This window comes from Salmo salar, chromosome ssa03 (assembly GCF_905237065.1).
Source record: "Salmo salar chromosome ssa03, Ssal_v3.1, whole genome shotgun sequence".
NCBI lineage: Eukaryota > Metazoa > Chordata > Actinopteri > Salmoniformes > Salmonidae > Salmo > Salmo salar.
The window spans coordinates 105,337,834-105,344,986 of NC_059444.1; the positions used below are offsets into that span (position 1 = coordinate 105,337,834).

Below are 7,153 nucleotides of genomic sequence, written 5' to 3' on the forward strand. Positions count from 1 at the left end.
TTTAGTTTTCTCCCTGGATACACCACCACTCCCCACACTTCCTGCAGAACCCCTGCAGTACCTCCGCAGACCCTGGATTGAGAACCCCTGATTTAGCAGATGCTCTTATCCAGAGAGATGTACAGTAAGTGCATTCACCTTAAGATAGCTAATTATTTAGGAAATAAACTTAATAAATTATTCATAAAATTGTTATCTCACCTCTTAGCTTTGGTGTCATGTCCCCCAGAGAGATTCATTTTAGAGGCAGGGCCCCCCTCCTCTCTCTCCCCAGAGAGACTCATTTTAGAGCACTGACCCCTGTAAACAGAGATCCAGCATGTTGATTGTGGTCAACACAGTGACAACTAAACAGAGATCCAGCATGTTGGTTGTGGTCAACACAGTGACAACTAAACAGAGATCCAGCATGTTGATTGTGGTCAACACAGTGACAACTAAACAGAGATCCATCATGTTGGTTGTGGTCAACACAGTGACAACTAAACAGAGATCCAGCATGTTGGTTGTGGTTAACACAGGGACAACTAAACAGAGATCCAGCATGTTGGTTGTGGTTAACACAGTAACAACTAAACAGAGATCCAGCATGTTGGTTGTGGTTAACACAGGGACAACTAAACAGAGATCCAGCATGTTGGTTGTGGTTAACACAGTAACAACTAAACAGAGATCCAGCGTGTTGGTTGTAGTTAACACAGTGACAACTAAACAGAGATCCAGCATGTTGGTTGTGGTTAACACAGTGACAACTAAACAGAGATCCAGCAGGTTGATTGTGGTTAACACAGTGACAACTAAACAGAGATCCAACATGTTGGTTGTGGTCAACACAGTAACAACTAAACAGAGATCCAGCATGTTGGTTGTGGTTAACAGTGACAACTAAACAGAGATCCAGCATGTTGGTTGTGGTTAACACAGTGACAACTAAACAGAGATCCAGCATGTTGGTTGTGGTTAACACAGTGACAACTAAACAGAGATCCAGCATGTTGGTTGTGGTCAACACAGTAACAACTAAACAGAGATCCAGCATGTTGGTTGTGGTCAACACAGTGACAACTAAACAGAGATCCAGCGTGTTGGTTGTAGTTAACACAGTGACAACTAAACAGAGATCCAGCATGTTGGTTGTGGTTAACACAGTGACAACTAAACAGAGATCCAGCATGTTGGTTGTGGTTAACACAGTGACAACTAAACAGAGATCCAGCATGTTGGTTGTGGTTAACACAGTGACAACTAAACAGAGATCCAGCATGTTGGTTGTGGTTAACACAGTGACAACTAATTATTGACTGTCAATTGTTCTCATGTATTCATTATCTCTTAGAGAAATAAAACATTTACTAACAGACATAGAAACAGTCAGGTGATTTAAAGCATCACATGAACATGTTGTTGTGACATTTCATCTCCATGGTAACTGTCAATAATAATAATAATAAGTCACTGTTTGTTAAGGTAGTCATAGACAGAACAACAACAATAATAATAATAATAATAATAATAATAAGTCACTGTTTGTTAAGGTAGTCATAGACAGAACATCAACAATAATAATAATAATAATAATAATAATAATAAGTCACTGTTTGTTAAGGTAGTTATAGACAGAACAACAACAATAACATCAATAATAATAATAATAATAATAATAATTAATAATAAGTCACTGTTTGTTAAGGTAGTTATAGACAGAACAGCAACAATAATAATAATAATAATAATAATAATAAGTCACTGTTTTTAAGGTAGTTATAGACAGTACAGCAACAATAACAATAATAATAATAATAATAAGTCACTGTTTGTTAAGGTAGTTATAGACAGAACAACAACAATAACAATAATAATAATAATAATAAGTCACTGTTTGTTAAGGTAGTTATAGACAGTACAGCAACACGAGGCCATGTCTCACACGTATTTGTATTCACTAACAGTAGGCTATTTATTGTCTTTCAATCTGTTCTTTTCTAAACATATCTGAGAATATAGACAGAAGGGCTAAAACGGGCATGATTGATCCAAGGAGGAAATTGTTGAACCATTCAGAAAGGTTTTTTGCATCAAGTGAGAGATTTTATATTATTTAAAGTAGACTAGGTTATAATGTATAATAGCAGTTTGTTAGTGATATGCAGATCAAGGTCTATACCTCGGCTATAGCCTACATATCATAGATGACCAGTCTAAACCTGTTCAGATCAACATAATGTTATAGTCCTACCAGTAGCAGGACAGAGAATGTACTGTATATAACCTACATATCATAGATGACCAGTCTAAACCTGTTCAGATCAACATAATGTTATAGTCCTACCAGTAGCAGGACAGAGAATGTACTGTATATAACCTACATATCATAGATGACCAGTCTAAACCTGTTCAGATCAACATAATGTTATAGTCCTACCAGTAGCAGGACAGAGAATGTACTGTATATAACCTACATATCATAGATGACCAGTCTAAACCTGTTCAGATCAACATAATGTTATAGTCCTACCAGTAGCAGGACAGAGAATGTACTGTATATAACCTACATATCATAGATGACCAGTCTAAACCTGTTCAGATCAACATAATGTTATAGTCCTACCAGTAGCAGGACAGAGAATGTACTGTATATAACCTACATATCATAGATGACCAGCCTAAACCTGTTCAGATCAGTTCACAGAGAACATCAGGTTTGTCGGCATGATAAGTGATCATAGCCTTATAATAGTTTGTAGGTAGTCTAGACCAACAGTACGAGAGTCTGCCCGTCTTTCCTACATACCAACACATTTATTCAATGTTACCGAGAAATATGTGCCACAGTTTCAACAGCCATTTTTGTAACTGCGTAGACAACACACTTCCTTTCACGTTCATATGAGGAAATCACAAAACTTCTCACAGTCACTGGTGCAGCCGCCTGTTTTCTTGCAGATGAAGTAGCTTTCACAGGCAACTCATTCAACCAGCCTAAACAACAGTAAATACAAGATGTCAAATGGTCAAAAGTGAATCTCAATAGAGCCATCTACATTAGAAAGGGGTATATTTCTGCAGATGTTGGATCTTAATTTGAGCCAGTTTGCTACACCAGGAAAATAATCCTGCAGAAACAGGACATTTGAATTATTGTGTGGATTATAATTAATGAACAGTTTTAAAATGGGAAAGTGGAATTTATCATCTTCAGAAACCTTTTCTAAAGTTTAATTACACTCAAATACACTACAAGTTTAGTTTTTCTGCAACAGGGTGATCAAATTAAGATCCTACATCTGTACAGAGTTTATGTCTTTATCTGAAAAGGGCAGTTTGAGTTATTAGCAATAACATTGCAACTGTCAGCTGATATAAACCTCTGTGATTGGATGTTATAGACCCCCATACATATCCCCATGTACAATTATGTGTACAGATGTAGGATCTTAATTTGATCACCCCCCACTGCAGAAGAACTTTCCAGCAATGCAGGAAATATATAACTTGTAGTGTATTTGAGGTTTAAAAGGCTTCTGAAGTTTGTAATTTCCACATAGAAATTTCAGACTTGAGTTTTCTGTCTCAGTAGTAGTAGACTGTTAGGAGTGTTTTACTGTCATTCACTATACTAACATTACATTTAATTTATCTACACACTTTACAATAATCCCTGGCAGGATTCTCACCTTGAAACTTCATTGCGATTTTTTCTGTTCTGTTCTGTATATTCTGATGGGTGAGGCCTGAGCTGGAATGTGAAGCTAACTGAAGCTGTCTAGCTTTAGAAAACCAGTATATCAAGCCTGTATCATAGTATACCCCTCAGGCTACGTTCAGGTTTCAGCAAGAGGCAGGTATCAACATGCCGAGTCGTAGGCAACAACCTGGGTCGTATTCATTAGTTTACTCCACAGCCAACAGTTTTAAGATGTTAAATAAAACATAAACCGTTTACTCTAAACGCTGTACAATGTGACCTAAACGGTTTCTGTTGCCAAACGTTTTGCTTTTAGATTGTAGATAATGTAGGAGCAATCACCCTGGGGCACACAGATGGGCACAGAACGAATTCACCCCACGCATCTAAATTATATCCAAAACATTTTAAGGAGAGTAGGACTATTATAACACTGTCCACCAAAAATATAATTAACTATATGAATACACATAACAATATCATCAACTATATTAATACACATAACAATATCATCAACTATATTAATACACACAACAATACCATCAACTATATGAATACACATAACAATATCATTAACTATATGAATACACACAACAATACCATCAACTATATTAATACACATAACAATATCATCAACTATATTAATACACATAACAATATCAACTATATTAATACACATAACAATATCATAAACTATATTAATACACATAACAATATCATCAACTATATTAATACACATAACAATATCAACTATATGAATACACATAACAATATCACCAACTATATGAATACACACAACAATATCACCAACTATATTAATACACATAACAATATCATCAACTATATTAATACACATAACAATATCATCAACTATATTAATACACATAACAATATCACCAACTATATGAATACACACAACAATATCATCAACTATATTAATACACATAACAATATCAACTATATTAATACACATAACAATATCATAAACTATATTAATACACACAACAATATCACCAACTATATGAATACACATAACAATATCACCAACTATATGAATACACATAACAATATCATCAACTATATGAATACACATAACAATATCATCAACTATATGAATACACACAACAATATCATCAACTATATTAATACACATAACAATATCATCAACTATATGAATACACACAACAATATCATCAACTATATTAATACACATAACAATATCATCAACTATATTAATACACATAACAATATCATCAACTATATGAATACACATAACAATATCATCAACTATATGAATACACATAACAATATCATCAACTATATGAATACACACAACAATATCATCAACTATATTAATACACATAACAATATCATCAACTATATTAATACACATAACAATATCATCAACTATATTAATACACACAACAATATCATCAACTATATTAATACACATAACAATATCATCAACTATATGAATACACATAACAATATCATCAACTATATTAATACACATAACAATATCATCAACTATATTAATACACACAACAATATCATCAACTATATGAATACACATAACAATACCATCAACTATATTAATACACACAACAATATCATCAACTATATTAATACACATAACAATCGTCGTCTTACCTTTTATCTCTCAATAGAAACAGAGTCTGAATGATCATTCGGTCGTCGAAAGTTGCATTCGTTTGCTCTGCTCATTTACATATCAGGTTCTACCTGTTCTCTCTCCGAGTCCCTCTCTCTTTACAGCTCTTACAATGAGCCTTGGCAAACATTCTACAACTGTCTGGAAGTCTATTGGAGGGATGGTGGTGTTCTATTGTGTTGAGACCTGGTGACTGAGACGGCCGCGGCATATTGTGAAACATCAGCAAGTGCAGCAGTCTTCATCACTGAAGCTCCTGCCAATCATGCCCCAACAATCACCAATCACTAAGCTCTTCCCGAGCATGGTCGCAGTCTCTGCTGGTTGCAGCTCTTCTCACCCCAGGGGTAGCAGCTCCTCTCTCTCCCCAGGGGTAGCAGCTCCTCTCTCCCCAGGGGTAGCAGCTCCTATCTCCCCAGGGGTAGCAGCTCCTCTCTCCCCAGCGGTAGCAGCTCCTCTCTCCCCAGGGGTAGCAGCTCCTCTCTCCCCTAGGATGTGAAGACATTGGTGGCTTAGCTCATAGCCAGTAGGTGAGTCCGGGACGGAATTTCAACAGCTAAAACCATGAATACAACACCAGTGTATTGCCAAAAATGACTCAACAACTTCAAACATAGACTCTGACATGTCCAATGAGCCAAACTGATTAAAGTCTCTCTCTCTCTCTCTCTCTCTCTCTCTCTCTCTCTCTCACACACACACACATATCCTATTCTTCTGTTTATGTCTCTGTGTCTTGTCTGGTGTCTCTCTCCATCACCAGAATAATTGGTGAGGGTTAGGCCTACTGCAATACAACATTCAAAACATGAAAACACAACTACATAACTAGCCTGTTCAACCTCTCTTTCGTATCGTCTGAGATCGCTAAAGACTGGAAAGCTGCCGCGGTCATCCCCCCTCTTCAAAGTGGGTGACACTCTAGACCCAAACTATTAAAGACCTATATCTATCCTACCCTGCCTTTCTAAAGTCTTCGAAAGCCAAGTTAATAAACAGATCACCGACCATCTCGAATCCCACTGTACCTTCTCCGCTATGCAATCTGGTTTCAGAGCTGATCATGGGTGCACCTCAGCCACGCTCAAGGTCCTTAACGATATCATAACCGCCATTGATAAAAGAAAATACTGTGCAGCCGTCTTCATCGACCTGGCCAAGGCTTTCGACTCTGTCACTCACCGTATTCTTATCAGCAGACTCAACAGCCTTGGTTTCTCAAATGATTGCCTTGCCTGGTTCACCAACTACTTTTCAGATAGAGTTCAGTGTGTGAAATCGGAGGGCCTGTTGTCCGGGCCTCTGGCAGTCTCTGTGGGGGTGCCACAGGGTTCAATTCTCGGGCCGACTCTCTTCTCTGTATACATCAATGATGTTGCTCTTGCTGCTGGTGATTCTCTGATCCACCTCTATGCAGACGACACCATTCTGTATACTTCTGGCCCTTCTTTGGACACTGTGTTAACAACCCTCCAGACGAGCTTCAATGCCATACAACTCTCCTTCTGAGGCCTCCAACTGCTCTTAAATGTAAGTAAAACTAAACGCATGCTCTTCAACCGATCGCTGCCTGCACCTGCCCGCCCATCAAGCATCACTACTCTGGATGGTTCTGACTTAGAATATGTGGACAACTATAAATACCTGGGTGTCTGGTTAGACAGTAAACTCTCCTTCCAGACTCACATTAAGCATCTCCAATCCAAAGTTAAATCTAGAATTAGCGTCCTATTTCACAACAAAGCCTCCTTCACTCATGCTGCCAAACATACCCTTGTAAAACTGACTATCCTACT

General features: G+C 37.4%; 1 long non-coding RNA gene across 1 annotated transcript; it reads right to left on the reverse strand.

The window, feature by feature from the left end:
• Positions 1–255: 255 nt before the first annotated feature.
• On the reverse strand, positions 256–5,974 carry LOC123741823 (uncharacterized). Its single transcript, XR_006769373.1, has 3 exons — positions 5,336–5,974; positions 2,912–2,979; positions 256–300 (listed from the first exon to the last, which is right to left on the reverse strand). It is a non-coding gene; the product is annotated as an uncharacterized lncRNA (long non-coding RNA).
• Positions 5,975–7,153: the final 1,179 nt, after the last annotated feature.